The sequence below is a fragment of the Leptodactylus fuscus genome, chromosome 7 (genome assembly GCF_031893055.1).
Source record: "Leptodactylus fuscus isolate aLepFus1 chromosome 7, aLepFus1.hap2, whole genome shotgun sequence".
NCBI lineage: Eukaryota > Metazoa > Chordata > Amphibia > Anura > Leptodactylidae > Leptodactylus > Leptodactylus fuscus.
In genome coordinates, this window is record NC_134271.1 from 61221362 (window position 1) to 61247534 (window position 26173).

General features: G+C 41.4%; 1 long non-coding RNA gene across 1 annotated transcript in view; it reads right to left on the minus strand.

Annotated features, from left to right (window-relative positions):
- The window catches only part of LOC142213621 (uncharacterized), a 289622-nt gene that overhangs the window by 127142 nt on the left and 136307 nt on the right, over positions 1–26173 (minus strand). The window contains exon 2 of the long non-coding RNA XR_012717238.1: positions 16360–16507. This is a non-coding gene — a long non-coding RNA (uncharacterized LOC142213621). The remainder of the gene's footprint in view (positions 1–16359; positions 16508–26173) is intronic.

The following is a 26173-nucleotide window of genomic DNA, read 5'->3' on the forward strand; positions in this document are numbered from 1 at the left end:
TATATTTCTTGCAGGTCATGCATTTGAAAACATACTGGTAGATTAAAGAGGTTTTCCCACAACCTAGCAAATTTGGATGTATCAGATTGGTTGGGGTCAGACACCTTGACCCCGAGCTAATCTGCTGTTTCCCCACTGAAGCCAAAAAATACCAAAATAGGAAATACCAATTTTGATATATCTTCCCCCCTTGTTGTCACTGAAAGTAAGGAGAAGTTAGAAAATCCATAGCATGTTGGCTCAGGTTTAGAACCATTGCCTTGCAGTGTTGGAGTCTTGGGTTCAAATTAGACCAAAGACAAAATCTACATAGTGTTTACATTCTCCTTGTGTTTGCGTGGATTTCCTCAGGATACCGCCCACACTCCAAAGACATACTGTTAGAGAATTTAGATTGTAAGGCCTGGTTCATATCTGTGTTCAGGCCATTCCGTTCCCCTCTCCACAAACAGCACTTTTCTCTTCGCATTTTTTGTGTGGAAATCACACAGACCCCATTATAGTCTATGAGGTCTGCAGGTTTCCTAAGGTACCCGTTTTTTTTATGTGGATTAGGTTTACGTTCAGAGGGTCCCCAAGTTGTCTCCCTGAAACCCATGCACAGATGTGAACCGGGCCTGAGCCCTACTCATGCCAATAAGTGATGATGTCTATAAAGCCTTGGTGCTTCATGAGAAATAAATAACGTGACTGAGTTATACCATCCTTTAATACGTATGTATCAGTGACAAAAACAGGCAATTACTTAACATGCATGTGAAATACACTTCCTTATCCTGACAATATTACGAGATGCTCAGCAGTTTCACTGGACATGGTGAGAGGTTTACTCAAGATCAGTAGAAGCTGGAGACAACCAATTACAAAATTTAGTCACACTTTTACATTTTCTGCAACAGTAATTCACTTTATGTACAATTATTTTGGCTGATTGAACACTCGTGCTGTAATTCACGTGTAATTACTTCATAGTGAACAAATCCCACCATCTCCTTCCTGCTGTGAACTTCAAACCACAGGTCAAAAATGCAGATGAAACAGATACAATCACCAAATATTCTCCCTGAAATATTAATGAGATTTTAATTTAGAGCTTTTTAAAACACATCTTTCATCAGCGCCTCTTTATTGAATCATTATTTTATTTAAACATTTTTAATCACATTAAAAAAAAAATCTAATGAAGTTTTTGGCCGTGTGCATGATATTGAACAGTGAATTGTCTTCTTGTTAAACGAAAAAAAGGTCCCAAGATTTATTCTGCCCTAATTTAGCTTGATTAAAATGCAGCTAATTTCACATCTGCAACATAGATCGGGAACAGCAATTATGTATACATTTATTTGTTTAGCATTGAGAAGGCTGCACGGCACATAACGGAAGGAAAATTAGATTACAAAGGTTAAAATTATACTGAATAAACCAAAGAAAAGGCATTTAATGTTCCATGACAATGATCTGTATGTTACATCTTATCAATTATTCCAAGCCAAGGTTATAAAACATAAAAAGTGAATAAAAAAAGAAATGGATGAAATGGTGGTAATCTGAGAGCAGAATTTTTCAATGATGAAATAAGTAATTTCAAATATATGATTAAAATGTAAGGTTCACATTTATTTATGGCAAATATTATAAAATTCAGGGAGCTACATGTACACTTATTGACAAAAAAAATAACTCACCCATATAGAAATGTTGGATTGCTACAAAACTCGGCGTGTAGTTATGTCTCAAGCAGATATGTAAATGAGTACATGAGGAAATTTGGTGTCATGGCACCATTATATGCCTTGTCATTGACAGCCAGCCACCATCACTTTCATTTTTGTTTATGTCATGAATGAGAAACCTGGACTGCTAGGGAGTCAAGGATCAGCTTGGGATCTGGCAATCATGGGTAAGTATGAAGTCCTCGTGGTGTGAGATTCAATCCTGCCTTAGCACTGTGGAGTGACACTGCCCCAGCTGCTGGTGTGATGACCTGGGGTGCCACTGCATATAGCAGTCACCCCTAGTAATGATATGAGGGCCATCTTGCAGCTATATCTGTTGTCCAGCTGGCATTTTTCAGCAGGATAATGCTCACTCACACAGTGCAAAGGTTTCCCAGGAATGTCCCTTTTTAGACTGACCTGCCTGGTTGCCGGATTTAAAGTCAATTAAGCATTTACGGGACCAGCCGGGGTACCATTTTTATCAACTTATAAGTGTACAGGATCAACATGTGCCTCAAGATACCATACACAATTTATATGTCTTTATGCTCAACCATATTTTATCTTGTACGCAGGCTAGAGGTGGCCCAACAGTGTACCTCCTTTTAAATGCACAGTTTTCCCCAATAAACTTATCTTTCACTCTAATATTGTTATCACAACAAATCCTTCTTGGTGCCTTTTTTTGTCAATGAGTGTATTTGGTACTTATGTAAGTCTTCATACTAGTTCTAACTTGTATCAAACTGTAGAAATTCATCTATAAATCTCAAAAGTCATATGTAGTTCCATCAGATACTGCATTAATGAGGTATGCCATTTGCATAACACCTAAAGGGTCACAATTTTTTTTTTTATCATGGTTATAATATACATGCTTAAGGTATGGTGAAACACTGGAAAAAAAATGTTCATTGCGACTTCCTATGCAGACTTTCCCTCATTATACCGATATGGAAAACACGAGTATTTCCACAGGTATTGAAAACGTAGTTTTTACACTGCTGATCTTTTTCTGCAAAGTGGGGATGGGATTAGCCAGAATCCCATTCACTTTGCAGGTACTGTAAAATGCAGCATAAAGTGGGGCTTTAGCCTAAGGCTGAGGCCCCACGTTGCGGAGACGCAGCTTTTTTTGTTGCAGATTTTGCTGCGTTTTTTTTAGCCAAAGTCAGGAGTGGATTGAAAGGAAGGTAGAGGTATAAGAACTTTCTAGATATCCCCCACTCCTTTTGTAGCCATCCTTGGCTTTGGCTCAAAAAAAACCCAACAAAATCTGCAACAAAAAAACTGTGTTTCCTCAACGTGTGGCCTCGGCCTAAAAGGTTTAAGCATGTATCCTTAACCTCAGTTGAATGTATGTGTGTCATTTGGTGGCTAGAACTCCCATTAACTTCAATGGAAGCAATGGAGGCAGACAAAGTAAGCACTTGGATATCTTCGGTACTTCCACTGAAGTGAATGAAAAAGCAGGTTTTTCTATCCACCAAGGGACACTTCTACATTTTGCCTGGCAGTGATCAGGGTGATTGCGAAAAGGGAACAAAACATCTCCCATTCCCAGGATCAGAGAGGGTCTGACAACTCTATAGAGGATAAATACTTTTTTCATGGCATAACCCCTTTAAATAACAATATATTCCAGTCTATTCCAATATAGCAGTCTATATCTGTTATACAGGATTCCCCCAGTTCACAATACTATCATTTGTCATGACAATGGAAGCCAGAGCAAGTCTGTTTTGATGCATAATTCACAATAAGTGCAGTTCCCATCCCTGTAGTGACCTGTAAGATTTGGAGCACACTAAGTTTGGCATAGATCCTGTATGAGATCATCATTGGTATTAGCTGCTTAGTAGCTCTTGTATTGCTTTTATTGCTTTAACAAGGCCAATAATAAAGCAGAAGCAATATGTCTAGTCAAATGGAAAATCCCACTTGAATATTCACTAAGCCCCCCCCAAAGTATTGACTCATTTTAATATTGTGAAGCTGTTGTCCAACAATATGACATATTTAACATCTCAGTTTCAAAAACAAACAAGACGCCAAGGATCACATCCAACAGGTTCCTCAGAGGACGTCAACTAATCAAGATTAAGAAAGCAATAAGCAAGTAGAAATATCACAAGACAAAGGGTGGGGGAGATACAGCAGCTTCAGCAAGATTCAGAAATGATGAGGATGATAGGTCAATGACTTCTTTATTTCAATCATTTCTGGTCATCTACGGCATAAAGATGCAGTAAGAAATTGCATTATGTACTTCCTACTGTAGAAGGCTTCTTTACATCGTGTTAGACTTTGTCTTAAGCAGCAAATTATGTTAATCCTGCAGCAAGCAATATTGATTTTTATGCCTACCAATCGATCCTTAATTTGGGTTACATCATCGTCCAAGGCAGTTCCAGACATGATAGGTAATGCTGTGAGGGCCGCTCATTACTGAGCCTCCTATGTCCAGTTTTCCATCTGTTAATGATCATTGGAAATGTAAGGAATGTGTTAATCACTTGTTAGGACGTTGTTATCCAGATGGCTGACCCACCTCAAACCTGGACACTAAGAGCTTCACCTGCTGGTGCATTCATTAGGGACATTCACTGATCTGCTCACCATCATTACAAGTGGTCATCTGCCTGGCTGCAGTCAGCCACCTTCAGCACAAAGCTTTGCTACATAGGAGACAGGATGTTTTTGTTTTGCACAGAATTGATAGAAGAAGCATTCACTCATATAACATGTGTGAGCGCATAGGCCATTAATAATGACGCTACATATACCTCTATTTGTGGCCTGTTAGCCCACTGCATGATCATTCCTGACAACCTGGTATGAACATTAGTAGAACCATCACAGAAATGAGTATGATTTGCTAAATAGTATTTATTATTTTGAATGTTAGTCCCAAGAAAGACAAGCTTTGTAAGGTCATTAAAGGTAGGAAAAAGAGGATTGACAACCGCTCGGGGCTTATTACTGGCTCCGAAAAATCATTGTCAACATTTTAGCTGTTATATAAAAACACAAGAAGTAAGACAAGACATGGGCCGCACATCCCATTCTTAGGCTGGTCTTACACGACTGTAGTTTAAGACAGCAAATGGTCCGCAATTGAGAGTTTTCAATTGCGGACCATTTGCGGACACATTATATTCAATGCGGCCTCTTACACCACCAGATATTTTATCCGTGGTGTGCTGGGCCGCAACTGAGGTCCGCACTTTATAGAACATGTCCGTAATGGTCGTAATTCACAGCACTGCACGGACTCGCCCATAGAACTCTATAGGCGAGTGCGGCAGTTTACGGACATCTGCGGAGTCTATGTTGATGATCAGCAACTAGTGTTGCTGATCAGCAACTTGCGGACCGTAAAACAATTACGATCGTGTAAGACCAGCGTTATACATTGATCTTGTGCTTCTCAGCAAATTCTAGAATACTGAACATGAGGTTCTTAGTATACATATTGATCAAGGTGTATAAGCCCAGTATCCACTTCATGGCAACCTCTTTATAGTGGGTATAAGATTGGGATGTGCGGTCCATGTCTTTTTTTTCTTCTTGAATATTTATGCAATGTATTTCTGTTGTTTCCATTTTTTGGTTTTGCCTTAGTACCAGCACTCCTCCCATTTTGACCAGGTGTTTTGTATTATGAACTTTTTTTGTGATCTGTTCACAGGGTGCGATGCTGTATAGCAGGGGTAGGGAACGTATGGCTCTCCAGCTGTTGCAAAACTACAACTCCCAGCATGCATACTGGCTCTGCTGTTCTGGGAACTCCCATGGAAGTGAATGGAGCATGCTGGGAGTTGTAGTTTCACAGCAGCTGGAGAGCCAAAGGTTCCCTACCCCTGCTGTATAGTGTCTGCCATTGCTGTGGTGTAGTGCCTATGGGGCGATGTGGCCAACAGCCTGGGGGCTTAGCCTTGCAGCTGGGGTGTTACTGCACTGCTGGGTTGCTCTCCCTGTGAGCACTATATTGTGGTGCTGGCAGTCGCTGTTCAGTGCCAAACCCAGTGTAAGGACCCACTCTAAACAGGTCACCGAGAAGTGACTAGTGGGCTTATACATCTGGATCAATCAATATTTATACTAAGAACCTCATGTTCAGTACTATAGAATCTGCTGAGAACCACAAGATTAATATATAAGATTGTGATTTGCAGTTCATGTCTTTTTTTCTTCTTGGATATTTATTTTAGCCACAATTCTAAAAAACTTAGGTAAATATGAACTACACCAAGGATACTAATTATAAGGGTATGTTCACACGGCAGAAACCTCTTCCACCGTGTGACTTCTCCGCGCGGCTAGCCGCAACGGGATGCTGATGCACGGCATCCCGCTCCTCATCAGGCCTGAATGAATGGGCCTAAGCAGGATTGTGTCTCAAGTTGCAAAGGCCGCGGCTGACTCAGGAAGATAGGGCATGTCCCTTCTTTTTCCCACTAGCTGAAAAAAATTGCTAGTGGGAAAAAAAAAGCAAGGGACTACCATTGAAATGAATGGGAGGCCTTTTTGTGGGTGGATTTTGAGGCGGATTCCGCATTAAAATTCATCTACAAAAAACTCAGTGTGAACATACCCTTATACTGCCAATCCTGGAAATGAATATTGACCTTAAAGTGGTTTCTAGTAGAGATGAGCGAACACTAAAATGTTCGAGGTTCGAAATTCGATTCGAACAGCCGCTCACTGTTCGAGTGTTCGAATGGGTTTCGAACCCCATTATAGTCTATGGGGAACATAAACTCGTTAAGGGGGAAACCCAAATTCGTGTCTGGAGGGTCACCAAGTCCACTATGACACCCCAGGAAATGATACCAACACCCTGGAATGACACTGGGACAGCAGGGGAAGCATGTCTGGGGGCATAAAAGTCACTTTATTTCATGGAAATCCCTGTCAGTTTGCGATTTTCGCAAGCTAACTTTTCCCCATAGAAATGCATTGGCCAGTGCTGATTGGCCAGAGTACGGAACTCGACCAATCAGCGCTGGCTCTGCTGGAGGAGGCGGAGTCTAAGATCGCTCCACACCAGTCTCCATTCAGGTCCGACCTTAGACTCCGCCTCCTCCGGCAGAGCCAGCGCTGATTGGCCGAAGGCTGGCCAATGCATTCCTATGCGAATGCAGAGACTTAGCAGTGCTGAGTCAGTTTTGCTCAACTACACATCTGATGCACACTCGGCACTGCTACATCAGATGTAGCAATCTGATGTAGCAGAGCCGAGGGTGCACTAGAACCCCTGTGCAAACTCAGTTCACGCTAATAGAATGCATTGGCCAGCGCTGATTGGCCAATGCATTCTATTAGCCCGATGAAGTAGAGCTGAATGTGTGTGCTAAGCACACTCATTCAGCACTGCTTCATCACGCCAATACAATGCATTAGCCAGTGCTGATTGGCCAGAGTACGGAATTCGGCCAATCAGCGCTGGCCAATGCATTCTATTAGCCCGATGAAGTAGAGCTGAATGTGTGTGCTAAGCACACACATTCAGCACTGCTTCATCACGCCAATACAATGCATTAGCCAGTGCTGATTGGCCAGAGTACGGAATTCGGCCAATCAGCGCTGGCCAATGCATTCTATTAGCCCGATGAAGTAGAGCTGAATGTGTGTGCTAAGCACACACATTCAGCACTGCTTCATCACGCCAATACAATGCATTAGCCAGTGCTGATTGGCCAGAGTACGGAATTCGGCCAATCAGCGCTGGCTCTGCTGGAGGAGGCGGAGTCTAAGATCGCTCCACACCAGTCTCCATTCAGGTCCGACCTTAGACTCCGCCTCCTCCAGCAGAGCCAGCGCTGATTGGCCAGAGTACGGAATTCGGCCAATCAGCACTGGCTAATGCATTGTATTGGCGTGATGAAGCAGTGCTGAATGTGTGTGCTTAGCACACACATTCAGCTCTACTTCATCGGGCTAATAGAATGCATTGGCCAGCGCTGATTGGCCGAATTCCGTACTCTGGCCAATCAGCACTGGCTAATGCATTGTATTGGCGTGATGAAGCAGTGCTGAATGAGTGTGCTTAGCACACACATTCAGCTCTACTTCATCGGGCTAATAGAATGCATTGGCCAATCAGCGCTGGCCAATGCATTCTATTAGCGTGAACTGAGTTTGCACAGGGGTTCTAGTGCACCCTCGGCTCTGCTACATCAGATTGCTACATCTGATGTAGCAGTGCCGAGTGTGCATCAGATGTGTAGTTGAGCAAAACTGACTCAGCACTGCTAAGTCTCTGCATTCGCATAGGAATGCATTGGCCAGCCTTCGGCCAATCAGCGCTGGCTCTGCCGGAGGAGGCGGAGTCTAAGGTCGGACCTGAATGGAGACTGGTGTGGAGCGATCTTAGACTCCGCCTCCTCCAGCAGAGCCAGCGCTGATTGGTCGAGTTCCGTACTCTGGCCAATCAGCGCTGGCCAATGCATTCTATTAGCTTGATGAAGCAGAGTGTGCACAAGGGTTCAAGCGCACCCTCGGCTCTGATGTAGCAGAGCTGAGGGTGCACAAGGGTTCAAGTGCACCCTCGGCTCTCCTACATCAGAGCCGAGGGTGCGCTTGAACCCTTGTGCAGCCTCGGCTCTGCTACATCAGAGCCGAGGGTGCGCTTGAACCCTTGTGCACACTCTGCTTCATCAAGCTAATAGAATGCATTGGCCAGCACTGATTGGCCAGAGTACGGAATTCGGCCAATCAGCGCTGGCCAATGCATCCCTATGGGAAAAAGTTTATCTCACAAAAATCACAATTACACACCCGATAGAGCCCCAAAAAGTTATTTTTAATAACATTCCCCCCTAAATAAAGGTTATCCCTAGCTATCCCTGCCTGTACAGCTATCCCTGTCTCATAGTCACAAAGTTCACATTCTCATATGACCCGGATTTGAAATCCACTATTCGTCTAAAATGGAGGTCACCTGATTTCGGCAGCCAATGACTTTTTCCAATTTTTTTCAATGCCCCCGGTGTCGTAGTTCCTGTCCCACCTCCCCTGCGCTGTTATTGGTGCAAAAAAGGCGCCAGGGAAGGTGGGAGGGGAATCGAATTTTGGCGCACTTTACCACGCGGTGTTCGATTCGATTCGAACATAGCGAACACCCTGATATCCGATCGAACATGTGTTCGATAGAACACTGTTCGCTCATCTCTAGTTTCTAGGAGTCCGATATTAAGCTCCAGTTCCTCTTATCAACTGTGCCATCACATCCACTAGTTACATGGCCCTTCTGCAGCTCAGTCCCACTCAACTGAATGGGAATGAGCTGCAATATCAAACATAGCCAGCCACTATACAATGTATGGAATTGTTCTTGGTAAATAATGACAAACCATGTCAGCAGCGATGGCCATGAGATTTCCTGTTATGATATTTAAGGTGGATCCACTGTGGATCATAACTTTGAGAGGATTTTTTTTCTGACAAGAATTACATTTGAAATATGTAGGAACCTTACAAAGCACGATACATGCCAGTACTTCCAGAATCAGCAGTGCCTGCATATGAAGAGGTTAATGTAAACAGGATGTAAATATTGAACATCCATCATGTCTGTAGCTGTACATTTAATGTATTTACATAAATTCATGGTCAGATCGTGATTAAGGCATTAACATAAAAATGAAATGTGTTAACACTTGAGCAGTCATTTCCTTTGTCCCTCCATCATTAAGTGATCAGTAGGTGCTAAAAATAATATTCCTGTACATATGGAATGCTCTTTTCATGAGGCTTCTGAGCACACATCAGGGTGGGATTGTGGAGCGGGGAATGGCTCTGCGAGCAAGGCTGCACCTGTGTGGGTCCATGTACTTTGATGTTTTCAAGGTGCCAAAATGATCTGGAAAATAATATTTGGCACATGTATTTTTATGGCCATTGCAATTCATATGTTAACAATAAGTACAGAAATAATAGCTGGAAGTGTTGGGGGGCGAGGTGATGGAAATTGTGTAATTTTAGGTATAGCTGTATTTTAATGCAGGTTTGATGTATTTATAGACAGTACTGTGAACACTTCCTATTTGCAGATGCTGCTGATACAGAGAATATTGTAATAAATATATAAACCTGGTAGTGAGCTGCATAATGTTTTAACACAGGATGCTATTTCTGAAATTAAGCATATCTGATATAAATCAGTACATCTAGGGACATTAGAGTTATACTGTATCTGCATTACAGTTTCTACAAGCCAAGAGGTTTATAGGATCAATTGCAGGGCTGAAATTATGTTATGGACATCATTGGTGCGTTGACCACCAACTTTTGTCTTGGATGCAAAAGGACCAATAATAAATAATTAAAAACTCCTTTCAAATGTGTTTAAGATCTGTAACCTACGTATCGGAATCAGATCTGCACAGGGACTGTGTGTCTTCACAAAGGCTTTGTGTTTCATGTCTTCACAGATTTGTCTTAAGGACCATCCATGCCCCTATATTAGGACTACAATGCGTCTGACCATATGACAATCTACTCTTCAAACACATTGCTAAAAAGACTTAAACAGAACTGCTAAATCTCAGCAAAAGCAAAGTTTTCCTTCAAATCATGATCCACTGGACTTGTTGAATCTGTCTCTAGAGAATCACACCGATCCATGCAATACACAAATCACCCATTTATATAGAGTGCCTTGTCATCCTTTATAACCTATGATAGGAATCCTTAAAGCCCTTTTTTAAAAATGCTTTTCTCTTTTTTTGATTTTGGTAAATTAGAAAATAAAAATGCCAACACTTACTTGAAAGCTCTCTAAGAAGTAAGGCCGGTTTGGTCATGAAGGGACAACAACATTGTCACCTTATAATGCGGAAGAATACTTCAGGATTACTGGTTCAATTGTTCACAGTCTATTTGCTTTTATGTAAATTCAAGAGTTTCACATATGGCTCAAATCTAGAGACTGTGAATAATGGTCAAATCAGTATGTAGCTAGAGAATGAAGACATGGGATTATACCTACCACTGGGTTTTGGTGTTGTCACATAGGCATAATCATTCAGTAAGAAGCACTTGACATAATGAGAGTTTAACAACAAAGAAGCCGCGTTTCCACTTCCACCAAGAATTTTATGAAGGACCCAGTATTTATCTAGATGTGATAAATGCTATGCTGTTATATTACGCATTCAAGGTCTTGTTACATACTTTCAACAATTATGTCATCAGTCGTGATATGCACCAGATCAATGGATTTGTTATTATTGACATATGTCACATGCACATGATAACATCAATAAGATCTGTGGTTTGGGGCTGCTACTGATTGGCTCTTTTTCTCTAGAGATTGGTGGCAGTCTATAAAAAAAGGGTACAGGTAGAGGAACACTTTGATGACAAACGCTATACTAAGTAATAGATTATAATACATATATGTCTGTTTTAGACCATGAGAGAACATTGAACAAAGAGAAGGTAGGACAATTCTGCAGTCCACGGGTGAGATTAGAATTTTTAAAAGGGGGGGGGGGGGGGTGAATGGTGGGGAGCTTGGAAGAGGGACAGCATATGTTGAAATAGCTACCTTATCACTAAAGTCACTCCGCCCTTTGGAGCCCCTGCACTGCCTACCAGAGTGTCCCCTGTCCCCATATTAATATTCACCTTATATAAATTATGTCCCCTTATATTAGTATTCCCCTCTAACATCCCCTGATGCCCACCTTATATTAATATTCTTCCCAATGTCTTCCGATTCCTAATGCCCTTTGATACCTTCTATATTATTATTCTGCAATGTCCCATGATTCCCTCTCTAGTGTATCCCTATAGTATTAATCCCCCAATGTCCCAGTTGCCCCATATTAATTTTCCCAAATGTCCTCTGATATTGCTTACATATTATTATACCCCAATGTTCACGGATGACCCCATAAATTACTATTCTCCCCTAATGTGTGAAAAAAAAAACCTATAAAAATAATACTCACTTATCACCACTTGCCTTATGCATGCAGCTACAGCCACATTAGGCCTGTGGCCTACAAGGACCTGAGACCATTGTTAGGATATGAGATTCCTGGTTCATTGGCATTAATACTGCATTGTGCCTCTTGTATCAGGACTCTCATGCCCTGACAGTGAGCCTGTGTCCTAGTAGGCCACATACATCTCCTTTGTGTTCTCAACACCTTGCAAGCTTCCGTAAGTCTATGGCTTCCTGCTGTAAACCAGTGTTTTGAACCATTTTGGAGTACCTCTTCTCCCTAGTTCTGCAAACCAGGAGTATTTTTAACAAAATGGTTGGCCGAACCGAGAAAAATCAATTGTATCCCACCCTTGCCCCAGTCAGCGTGCTTTCTATCTGCTAGCGGAAACAAAAATTAAAATGGTAGGTCCCCTCCATTAGAATGTTCCCTTCACTGGGAAATAAATAAGCGTCCTACTTCATCTTCCTTCTGTTCTGCTGAAGAACTTACAGTACAGGCTTTTTCACTGAACAGCCTTATTCATTTGAGCCTTAATGGTCGGAGCACCCAAAAGTGTCTCTTACACAGTGGCACCAGCGGAGCCCATGGAGGAATTGTGCAGGTTGCGGCTAAGGTGAAGACAATGTTGCAGCTTGGCACTCAGTGTCCGCATCTGACTCACACACTACCCCCTCCTTAGGTTCTTTGTGATCTGCTGCCTGAGGCAAGATGCTTATCTCATGGTATAAGTAGTCCTGTCCCCAGTCTACATATCTTGATGTAAATAAATCTTGTCCAATGATACCTAAACTACAATTGATATCAACATGTTATGTTAAATATTAGTAATATGTCCAGCAGCTCATTTGCTGTGGTGTCACTATTAGAACATTTCCTGCACTGCCTGGACTGTGCTCATGTGACTCAGTATGGTCATAGGGATATTGTGTAGGTCCAAATCTCCATCTACATTATAACTATTATCCTAACTATGGTAGGTTAAAATGATGATTTGGGTGTATGCACTGCCCCGTATATACACAGTCTAAGAAGCTCAGGTCATAAAGTGTCGACACAGATTTTATTCTTGCTGTGATTATTCAAATGATTTTTCTTGTTCTAGAATATTCTACGCATTACTATATTTCACAGGATACCCTTGAAACACCAAAAACAGGCACTACAAAAATGCTGTGAGTAATTAGAAGATTTTCCAATTTATTCTAGCACTAGCCTCTGCCCGTGACTTCGTCTGCGGGTTGTTGGCGTCGATGATCCGCCTATATTCAGCAAATTGCTGCCGTCGATGGTTTGCCTGCTCCGGCATTTCGTCAGCTCTCAAGCTGTCCTGCTGTTGAACTCGTTCCTCACACTGTGCCGGTGATTGTTCCGGCATGTCAGCAACTCGTTGGGACACCATATAATGAGCGAGTTGTTGGTGTTGATGATATGCCTGCTCCAGCGTTTCAACAACTGTGAAGTTGGCCTGCCGCTGAACTTGTTCCTCGCACTGTGCCAATGATTGTTCTGGCATCTCAGCAGCTCGCTGGAAAGCCATATAATGAGTGTGTTGTTGGTGCTGATGATCCGCATAATGAGCGTGTTGTTGGTGCTGATGATCCACATGCTCCAGCGTTTCGGAAGCTCTCAAGCTGGCCTGCCGCTGAACTTTTTTCTTGCACTGTGCCTGTGATTGTTCTGGCATCTCAGCACCTCGCTGGAATATCATATAATGGAAGGCAAGAACCAGAGGTTCAAGATGAAGTGGAAAAACTGCGCTCCCTGGTTGTTGATAGATAGTGACACAAAGACCAATTGTCCACGTATGGATTTATTGAGAAACAAAAGCACGACGCGTTTCGGACCTTCAAGGGTCCTTCTTCAAGTGCAAGAACAAAGCTTGACACGTCAGGCTAGATGCAAAGCTGAGACAGCGAGACGCGTCGTGCTTTTGTTTCTCAATAAATCCATACGTGGACAATTGGTCTTTGTGTCACTATCTATCAACAACCAGGGAGCGCAGTTTTTCCACTTCATCTTGAACCTCTGGTTCTTGCCTTCCACTGTCTTCTCTCCGGGATTCCGGTACATCGTGGATTCTGCTGCCACTCTCACCTGGATTGTTTACTAACTTAAATCCACATTGGGGTTGCGATATCCCACAACCCTTCAGGTGAGAGGCCAACTGGTCTGAATTAATATTAATGAATATTGTCTACCACCATTTTAACAGATCTACTACGCTTAGAGCGCTCGGTGTCTTTTTCCTCTCTTCTCGGAATATCATATAATGAGCATGTTGTTGGTGTTGATGATCCGCCTGCTCCGGCGTTTTGGCACCTATTAAGCTGGCATGCCGATGAACTAGTTCCTCGCGCTGTGCCCGTGATTGTTCTGGCATGTCAGCAGCTTGCTGGGATGCCATATAATGAGTGTGTTGTTGGAGTCAATGATCCCCTTCAGCTGCGCTTGAGGAGAACTGTGTGACTTCTGGCTCCTTCATAGCTCTTGTTGTTTGCAACAAATTTAATTTTCTTTTTCCAGGCATGTTTAAAATTGGCAAAATTTGGCTTAAAGGTGTTTGCCCATGTCCTTTTGTGAGCACTGCAATATGCAAATGTGTATACACACTGAGGGTTAGCGTGTGTTTACACAGAGTGATAACAGCCCTGGCTGAGATAAGCCTGCTGCTAAGTGCTGTGTATATGGACTTAAATTCATAATAGTCATGAAGCCATGTAATTTACCGGAATAAAAAGTAGCCTATATTTTAATCGAGGTTACAATCTATCTAAGTGCCGAATTTCATTCAAATCCGTTCAGCCATTTTTGCGTGATTGAGGAACAAACACATAAAACATCCAAACATACAAACACCCAAATACACAAACATACACACTTTCACATTTATAATATTAGTAGGATTAAAAAAAACTAGAAACATAACATAAAAAAACACTGATATATAATTCACATGGTAGAACCTGTATGTGCAGAGCTGTAAATGCTTCCAGAAGAAAATACTTCTGTATGTACAGAGTCCAATGTAGCAGGCCTAGATTATTTTTTGTGTTGGATTTGTATGGAATCTGACAGAGTAATCCTACATATGCCTCCATATGCAATCAGCGACACATGGGGATATAGAAGAGGGTTTATGATTCTCAATGGTAGACCTGTGACAGGTCTTTACAAAATGAAGGTGTAGTACAGCTGTGTGGCATGTAAGTACAATGTCTAAAACAATGGCACTCATGCAAATATCAATAACGGCTACTGGTCACAACTCTTAGCAAGTCGGAAGCATTTTTTCTTTATAGCAGATACTATAGGGTTAAAACATGAGTGCTATTTCTCTTTTTACATCTCATTCAGTTCTGCTTAGTTCAGCCCCTGACTGCCTGCCTGTCCACCACTTAGAATTTCAAATGAAACTCGTGCAATCCACTGAATCCAAATCAGCTGCAATGAGACCAGAAAATAAACAGGTGATTTTCAATCTCTGTCCTAGAGGGGAAGGAATCTGTTGTCCCTTTTCCTCCGAGATACTCACTGATAAAATGTTTGACGCATGGATCAGATGGTACATATCCATTCTGTTGTGTTGTAAAGTGCAGCGTCTTCAGACAGTATAAGTGTCTATAAATGTCTATGCATACTTTGCCAATGGGTGTTACTTTGCCCTTTCTCTGAAAACAAAATCCTTCTCAGGGCTTGTTCACATCTGCGCCCTGGTCTCCGTTATGCAGGTTTCCGTTTCCTGCATAAAACAGAGCAGGAGACGGAAACCTGCAGGATTCTTTCTCACCCATTCATTTGAATGGGTGAGAAAGCTGTCCGGCGGTGAGCGGCGGTGAGTGTTTTATGCTCTCTGCCGCGAAACCGGGTTTTTTAATCCGGACACAGAGTCGGACATGCAGTACTCTGTGTCCGGATTAAAAAAAACGGTTTCGCGGCGGAGAGCATAAAACGCTCACCGCTGCTCACGGCTGGACCCGGTTTGTGGTTTCCGTCTTCTTGCATGCAGAAGACGGAAACCACAGAACAGAGACCAGAATGCAGGTGTGAACCTAGTGTCACTTGTAAATGAAGAGGAAGTTATTTATGTATATAGGGGGATTTCTGATAGTTGCATTTTAATAAAATTTTGACAACCCCTTCCCATACTAGGGCACTTTTTTTTAATGAGTGCTGATCAGTTAGAAAATGAGCTGATAGTTACTCACCTTGTACCAGGTAAAACAATCATTCCCCTGGTACATACGTTTATTGTTTACTGGATATGACACAGATGGATATGCTGCCAATGAACAATGATTTTTTGTTCCACCAAAAGCAACCAATCACCCAATGAACAAGCAACTTTCATTCATCAGATGATTGGCGGCAATGTTAGGCTGATTATTGGGAATGAGTGCTTGTAAGATGTTCATTTCCGATAATTGCCTGTAAAATTGCCCTGTCTAATAGGATCTTTAGACATCATGCGCAAGCAAACAGCCTTTTACTTTGTGTGCTCAAGGAACACCTCCTTATCTGCAAATTTGGACAATTTACATTGTTTGATATATAATTGCAATGTATAGATTTATTTAACCGATACAATATCAATACATATGTACTGTATATGTATATATATGTGTATACAGTTGAGATCGCCTCTTTGGTCACTTAAGTGTAGAAAAGGTTTCCTATATTACCTTCAATGAAAGTCTGCTGATCTTCAGGCCGTACACGAGGTGCTGACGCAAGTTGAAGAAAGTCTCGCTGAGAACATCTATTTGTCTTATTCGCTTATAGACGTCAGTGGACAGATGAATTGTTGGCTGAAGACACAAGGGACAATTCCTGGAAAAGACCAAAAACGATGCTGTTGACCTTTTTGCAAATAATGTATTATGAAAACCTTGAAATTTAACATTACGTGTACACGTTTTCATTAAGTGTTTGTCCGTGTCACTGTTACATAGAGAATAAGATTTTCTGTTCAGGGAACTCATTTGAAATGTTAATTTTTGCATTTATTTTGGTTGCTCCGTGTTCTGTATAATACCTAAGATAATTTTAAGGTTTACACATAGAGTTGACCTACAAAACTAAGTAAAGCCTGGTTCACATCTACGTTCGGGTTTCCGTTCAGGGAGTCCGCTTGGGGACCCCCCTGAACGGAAACCTATACTCATTAAAAAGCAGTTACCTGGGAATCTTGTAGACCGCACAGAACTATAATGGAGTCTGTGTGGTTTCCGCTCGGTTTCCACACGAAACATGCGGAGAGAAAAGTCCTTCAAGCAGCACTTTTCTCTTTGCATGTTTTATGTGGAAACCGAGCGGAAACCACACAGATCTCTTTATAGTCTACGGAGTCGTCGAGTTTCCTTAGATAACCGCTTTTTAATGCATATAGGTTTCCATTCAAGGGGTCCCCAAGCGGACTTTCTGAATGGAAACCCGAACGCAGATGTGAAATGGACCTAAATGTGTAAAATACAGTAGATAGCATTACTTATGTTGTACTGATACTGAGTAACAGTCTTTATTATACCTTTTTGCAGGTCTAGCTGAATTCTTCCAATATTATTTTATGGCTCAACATCTGATACCTTTTGTTCTGAATTTCCTCACATTAAGGGGATTTCAGTTTTTATACCCAGAACTGTTCAGTACTCTAAGGGGCCATACAAATGATTTTTTCAAGTGGGTGTCTTTAAAATAATAAATGTGACAGTGTGGCTGAGCTGCACACTGCACTTCACCCATTTCTCATAGCTCCTATTACAGCAGGCCAAGCTAAGAGTATGCCTGATGTCTCTAAACACCAAAAGCCACATCCACTACTGTACTGTCCATCCTGTACAGTACAGCAGAATGTGTGAGCAGAAGGTGTGGTAGCCTTGTTCAGGCAGAAAGCCGCCACACCCTGTACCCAGCCGAGTATATAGTTACCATATAATACCACCATACAAGGGTCAATAATACCTTTACATCAGGGCCTCACATTACTAACACATGTTCATTAAATAATACCACAATACTATAACAAACTAATATGTCTACACCAAGACCACATATTGACATGAAATAGTGACTGAATAATACCACCATACTGTTACCAATGCCTCCACAATAGGACCACAGTTAGCTCGATATAGTGTAAGAATAATACAGAACACATAATATCTCTACACCAGGGCCACAGACTACTGCAACATTGTGACTGATCAAATCCTACTATGCTAAGACATACTGTATATTACCACCATTCAATGACAATGACTATATAGTATATACAGTAGTAGTCAACAGTTCAACACAGGGGCTTTGCAGATCATATATATAGTAAGTAGGGTTGAGCCGATCTTGAGATTTGAAGATCGATTTTAAAATCCGATTTCCGATCATTTTCCAGCCGATCTCGATCCTGAAATTTACTCGATCGCCGATTGGAATCCAATCCTTTCCGAACCCGATCCTCAACCCTAGTCAATGCTTCTCTATGGGAAAAGTCACTTTTAGGGTTGAGCCGATCTTGAGATAACCTCCGCTGGAAAAGATCGGGTCGGAATTCCGATCGCGATCGTGAAATTTACTCGATCGCCAATCGAAATCCGATCTTTTCCGATCCCGATCGCTCAACCCTAACAGTAAGTGATTACATCCAGGGACTTACTGGTTGGACTTACATTCTTGAGACCATCATGAAGACATCTTCCAGCTGCAACTGTAGAATTTAATACATTTTGACTGCTCAGTTTTCCAGAATCCTTTCACACCTATAACTATCCTGTACATAAAATTCCCACCCTGCTGCTTCTTTAATTTTACTATCCTTTTGCTCTCCCCAATAACATGACTGCACTTGATCTAGATGTGTCAGTATCTATAATGAAACAAAAGCATACAAAACAATATGTGCCCTGTAGAGCCACAGATGACACCACACAATAGCCTGCAATTGCCTATACAATCACTAGAATTCTCTTATATACTCTACACAGTAACAGTGTATCTGTTGTGTCCTTAATACTAAAGTACACGGATAAAGTTGAAAGTGTTGCAGAATACAAGGGGTGCTTTTAATCATTAACTGCTCCCTTGTGTGTGCCCCTTCAGTAACTTGATGTGCAAAGAAATAGCAGTACCACTGCTTAAAGGGCTTGTCCAAGATCTTACCAAGGATTTACCTAATAGCAGATCAGTTGGTATCAGATGCCCACTAAGATGCAGCATATTGGAACTATACAACGCCATACACAGAGCAGCTTGGGAAGGTACAATTCAATAAATGGACTTCCATATGTAATACACTAACAGGCTTTGTTCCCCAGAGTCAGTGGGTATTTGCTCAGGCCCTCTAAGGCCGGGTTCACACAGAGTATTTTGGTTCGTAATGTGGAACGTAGACGCCGCGGGAGCTTGTTTTCAATGGGAGCCGTATACACGGCGCTATTTTGCGGCCGTGATTTTGCGGCAGCCGCAAAATAGCGCCGCGTATACGGTACTGGCTCCCATTGAAAACAATGGGAGCGTATATGGCCCGCAAAAGCTCCCGCGGCGTCTATGTTCCACATTACGAACCAAAATACTCCTTGTGAACCCGGCCTTATATGGTGCTGTATGGCCACCAATTTAGGACACATGGAGTGCCTACAGCTATATGATATAGAACTGCTAATGCTTCATGTGCTGCCATATATCCTCCTCTGCCATGTGCATAGTAGTCTCGCTGTTTACAGCCATGTACAGTGAATGTTGCAATCTAGTATAGAACCAAGTGAATTAGATTTGCCTGAAGGTGTCTCCTAAAATACAGCCCATTAATAACCAGCAGCCTATGTTAATTCTTTAATCAAGAAAAAGAGAAAAAAAAAACAATCCTTCCTCTGCAAAACCCTACAAAGTCAGGTCAAGGTTTTAAGCTGGACAAATGTAATAGTCTTTTAAAGGCCGAACCTTAGAGTTTGTGCTGCTGAAACCCCTTCACTTTCATTCTATCTTTTAAGTACCTCTGCTTAATAAAAGCCATCAAATATCATTGGGAAATATTACTATTTTTTTAACTGCACTAAAGAATTAAACCAGGAGCAAAAGGGAGAGCGAGAGAGTGAGGGAGAGAGAGTCAGGTTAAGCTCAAAGACACAGAGAGAGAGAAATGGACCAGATTATACAAAATTAAAAAGCAAATTCAAGCGGACAATTTGTGCCGAGTGATTGCAAGCAATTACAGGCCAGCTTTTCTGGGAGGAAGGGTGCATTATTTCAGCTTAAAAGGAGACTTTATTCATTCCTGATCAGCTTCTCCTGCCATTCTCTTTTATTCTTGGCTATCAATTTAAAAATAAATAAATAAATCTTTACATTTTCAACCCCGGCTGAATGAAACCCTCCGGCTAGTGAGTAGGATTTAAACTTCTTGTCCGCTCCTTCTCTGGCCCCTGAAAAACCAATTTGCCTCATAAAAAAGCAAAACACACACACACATACACAGTACAGGGCATGTTTCTTTTAGAGATTTTTTTCTGCAATCACACTGTAATTGTCAGGCAGAGGACAGCTTTGATGTGAGGAATTATTGTGATTATGGTTACTAATGTTGGACTATGGATATCACATCTAGGGTATAGGAGAAATACATCAAGGCAGTATTTCGGAAAATGGCACCTTAAATGTATCCCATGTGTCACCCAGGCAGAAATGCAGGTAATTGCACATTATAGAGAGGTCTTCAAGGTCAATTCATATATGAAACATCCCAGTACCAAAGTCATCTGTATTGGTTTTAATTTTATTTTTAATTTGTTCTGACAACAATGTATATTATTAGCTCTTTAATGTTTATTCAGATTGTGATTTATTCTAAAATTATTATTACTAATTCAGATTGTGAATTGTGCCTGAATGACATATCACAAAGCCCTCAGATTTTCATACTATGATGCTGTGTACCCCTGTGTATCTTTGGTATGACACTATGTTACAGAGGTAATCTCTGTAATAAACAAGTTGGATAGAATATGGCAAAATTGTTTTCTTTTGTTTTTTCACCAACTTATATGAAAAAGAACTTGAGACATGAAGGTGCTGCATTATCCAGTGACTTTCTAAGGGTGGTCTATTACAGCTCTACTACAGCGTACATATGAACTTCACATGTGCTGGAATCTGGATTCCCAGTTGTACAGGATTTTAGAAAAGGTGCCTAGCATGGGCGTAACGAGGGGGTGCATAGGGTGCAGTCGCAGCCGGGCCCAGGAGCCTTAGGGGGCCCATAAGCACTGGCATCAGTATTGAGATTGCAGCTTCCATCTGGCCCATAAACCAAGGAGACCCACAGATTACCCTAACCACACTAAGGTGGATTGAACTCCTTAGCTCCTGTAACCATCACTATCAAGAATTCACTGTAGGGATGAGGTAGTGGGCCCCAGACAAAATATTACACCAGGGCCCACAAGACTATAGTTACGCCACTGGTACCTAGAGACATCACTGTCAAGTTAATGTTTGCTACCTCATTACGCTTTAGTTTCTTTGGGCTATCATCATCCTTGTTGTTGACTTCAGGGAAGAACTATCACTACTACTGTGGACTACTGTTTTCAGGGTTCAGGTATTTTTTATGGAAAAAAATAGCACAGTCTTTTGCAATATTCTTGATGTCAAAAATATCATATTGAAAACCTCATGAAACTTATCATAAGCCTTGGTGTCTGTCAGGATTTATCAGGATTCATCTTAGAAAAAAAAATAGTTCTAGCAGAACTGTCATGGCTCTGTGATGAACAGAATCTATAACTAATGTGAACAGGGCCTATGTATATTAGCAAGAATTGATGACCACGAAGTGGGCAGAAGAATGATTCCATGTGAATGCTCTGTACAGCTCAAGGCATGAAGAGAAATTCAGTCCATGTATAATGCATTGGACTGCGGCACCTGGTGATATGGACCATTCACAATGACATTAATGGCAGGCATTTTGATTTATTTAAGGAAGATAATAGCCATACGATAAGTGTATGTGCATCCAGTTGTTAGTAGCAAGTGTCTTGGTAAGTTCATAGGAGCTATTTTCAATGCAGTTGTAATTTTGTTAAGCAATGTGGAGTGTCACTTTAAGAGACCGTAGAAAAAGTATAGAAGTAAAGTAATAGAAAAAAAAAGAAAAACAATAGTAATGATAGCCGGATTGCTTCATCTCACTTGTTATCACTTAAGGAAACAGAATAGACCCAATGAAAGAATGATTGTCTACATGGAGCAATTTTAGACTCGAGGAATTGGCATTTAGATTTGCTGGACTGCTTTTCCTATAACAGCAATAATAACACAATAAAAATAGATTTCCATAAACATATGCTCAATAGAAAAGAGAGAATGGGGATTATTAGAGGAGGGGAGTCTGAGAAATGCATAACAAAGGATGCAATGATGGCTATCCTTCTGATTTATACACAACTCTAACAAGTTACCCCATACACAATAGTATTCATGTATACAGTAGCCCATGGGAGATGTCTGGATTTGTGGCCCTTTGCTTCTGGTCCAATGTAGATAATAATGTAGAGGGGGGAGCAATTTATGTAACAATTAACCATGAAAGATGGGTTGGTTCAAAAAGCATTTACAGGTTACCATGTCATTGGCGGTCACATAAGAGGGCCACATACCAAAGACCCAACTGAGCACCAGTGCTAAGCATTACCACCAAGTACTTTCTCCCTGCTCCATGTTCATTTCATGACCCTTCAGCCAATTTCCTACCTCCTTGGTTGCTGGTAAGTCTATGCAGGTCCTCTGGGGAGGAGTATCCTGCACGTATGTTTGCCATCCACTAGCAAAGTAGATTGAATGGCTTCATTGTAGCCATCTTTATGATATGCTATTCGTCTCTTACCTTTAGATGTGGTCTCCACTGCGCCGTTCCTTAGAAATACCGTTTTTTACCGATATGCAAATTAGTTCTCTCACAGCGATGGGGGCATCTCCACCGATGCCAGAGAAGTGTCTTCAGCGCCACCTCCTTCTTCTTCCGCAGCGTTATCTTCAATGTCTTCTTCCGGTTTAGGCTCGTAACTTCTAGGCCTCGGGCCTTGAGCAGAGCAGACTGCGCAAGCGCACAGGCCATGGGAAAATGGCCGCTAATAATACTGTGCAAGCGGCTATTTTCCTGTGGCCTGTGCGCCTGCTCAATCTGCTTTGCCCAAGGCCTGAGGCCTAGAAGTTACGAGCAAGCGCCAGAAGAAGACATTGAAGATGACGCTGCGGACGAAGAAGGAGGCGGCGCTGGAGACATTTCTCTGGCAGTGGTGGGGACGCCCCCATCGCTGTCTGAGCGCTGGGGCTCGACTCCATCGCTGCGAGAGAACTCATTTGCATACCGGTAAAAATCGGTATTTCTAAGTAACGGCGCAGCGGAGACCACGTCTAAAGTTAAGAGACGAATAGCCTTTCTAAAGGCTATTCCGACGTCTTATCCACAAAAAAAAGGTTTTAATGGTAGAATCCCTTTAAATTCAATCTAGCTGGAGAATTTTCACCCATTAAATATTTTACCCCTATCTTGAGTCATTGGGGACCAGAAGAAGTAAATCTGCCCCATGATTGCCTGTAAATGAAGTTTTTTTTTGTTCCTTAGGTATTAGTACTGGACAGTAGGATACCACACGACCCCTCTACTCTATGGTGGATGAGATGGCTCTGTGTGGGTCGGTGGCTTCACTCTATACTGAACAAACATGCATCCACTTCATCAGCATTATATCAGATGCTTTCTTATATGAGATCCTGGTCCCATCCTTGAAGATCAGACACCGGAACTATACATTAATGTATTTATCTTTTAACCTGATCGCTGCGAGGTAATAGAAATTAATTTCTAAGCTAATGAAAATACATTTTTTCAGATCTATTAATAAACAAGATTCACATTTATGCATGAACCTACAGATTATTACTGTGTACTATAGGTTGAGTATTGAAATATATTTCAGACATGCAAATTACACAAATACAGATGTTGAAAGTCTGAGTGTCATTTTCCATAGTGCGACATTAGATAACTATGTCTTTATTAGACTTATCAAAATATATCACAATAGTCAACGATGCAGTTGTGCGCATCTGAATGACAAATTCAGCTCTGCTATATCTGTTCCCGTAAAGTATATTTTTTATATGAAGTCTATATTATTGATATCCAACAATTCAGAGTTGCCTCTCAAAGCCCTCATCACGAAATGTATTGTTTCATCTTTTTCTCCTCTGATCTTAGCCAACTCTGTACTGCTGCTTAAGGTGATAGAACAGACCATCTTCTAATATCAGAAGGCAGTGTCCTTTCACCCCTGTTTTCATGCAGGCTTGCACAGAATCCAGGCAATTACACTTAACCCCTTCATAGCTTACGGGACCCTCGAAAACATTACAGAGCAATATAAAAATACTTAAGTCTGCATTGTTGGGCGGGCAGCAGCAGCTTCTGGCACTTGGTGCATTGATCCCTCATCTGACTAAGTCAAATTTGTATATTTTTATTGCATGACAAAATGATGGTGGGCCTCTCTTTGTCTTGATCAGACATTCATTTCTTTAGGAGGTCATTGCAGAGATGAGGTCACAGGGCAAGCAGCCCACCTTCACTTGGTGATATGCAAGGCCCCTCTCTCTACCCACTAATTAGAAATGCAATCTCACAAGGAGTGAGCCTGCCTGCCAATGTCCCTCACTCAAAATGATTTATTAGCAATTTGTACAAATGGAGAAAATGAGATTTCAGATTTCTCTGCCATTTCAGCAATGAGGTGATTGAAAGACAACGAGGTCTGGGTGAATATGTAGATTTCCTGTCCCCAGTGCACGCACTTCAAGAAGCGCTTTGCAGAGATGAACATTTCCCTGGTCCCAATTGTGTGACGAGTTCACGAATAAGATGGCGATGTCACAAGCATTAGTATGTCATTTTGAGAATTAAATCCAAAATGAAATTCAAGATTAACAGACATACCTGGCTCTGATCCTAAACATGTACTGTATTTAGTAATTAGCAAGTCCATTAATACTTTAAGCCTTTTCCCCCATTGGTCACTGTCACATAGAGCCATGATGTATGTCAAAGTCTACTCATTGGATCTGTCTGATCTGGTAAATAAATGGCGTAGGAAAACTGCACCAAAAATTACTACGCCAAAATACTACAAAGATTTAAACATGTCTCATCTGTTTCTGTAATGATGTACTATGATTATATGGAAGGTTTCTGCTAGATTTTTGCATTAACATTTGAACTAATACCACAATGCAAACATTGGGGTCAAAGGGAAATGCTTAATGAAACTTAATCCCAAGACATACCAAGCAAAATAATGGTACACTTATATAATCCTGATACCTAAATATTGTACAATAATTTAACATGGATCCCAGTGGATATAGTGCTATAGTACATCAACACTAGAGGAACTAGAACTTGGAACACCTGAAGATGCCATAATAATGAAACACTGACACCAAAGGAAACTGACATATTGGCTCTCAAGAGTCTAGAACAGGTGTCAGTAACTTTCAATACAGTTGTGAAACTACAACTCCCAACATGCACACTCGCATAGAACTCCCATAGAAGTAAATAGACATGTAGTGCCTAAGGTTGCTGACCTCTGACCTAGAACATGAAATAATAGAACTTGAAGATTGTATAGTAAGGGAGCCTTCACACTACCGTCGGTGTCCGACAGGTAGTGTCCGCTGCTAATGTCCATTCAAAATCTTGCACGGACATTAGCAATGGACACTAGCTGTGTCCATGACATTTTTCATTAATTTAAATGTTTTACACTCCGTGCCTGTCCTTAAGTGTCCTTTCCTAAAGATGTCCGACTTTTCAAGCGGACAGAAAAAACCTACATGTCAGGTTTTGCTGTCCGCTTGAAAAGTCGGACATCTTTAGGGACGGACACTTAAGGACAGGCACGGAGTGTAAAACAACGCTCCTGATCTCCATTTAAATTAATGAAAAATGTCACGGACACAGCTAGTGTTCACTGCTAATGTGCGCACAAGATTTGGAATGGACATTAGCAGCGGACACTACCTGTCGGACATCGGTGGTAGTGTGAACGCTCCCTTATTGAACACTGACAATGGAGGACACAAAACAATCTCACATTAAGATTAGGATATTTATAAAATGCACATTGGCGACTGAATACTGAAGGATGCAGAATAATGGCATATTGGCACTAGGAAATATAGAACAAGCAACATTAGCAGCTGGGTATTCTTGGATAACAGAACGCTGCCAACCAGGGATATAAAACAATGGTGATACTAGACATCTAGAACATTCTATAATAAAGGAACTAAACAATAGCACATTACTTCATACAATCTAATGTAAATAGACACTTTATACAGCCACAGAAGAAGTACATAATAATTATTGAAATACCAAAATAGTGGCATCTCTACTTGAATTAGGGAAGAGTGTCAAAGACAAGACAGAGACACTATGAA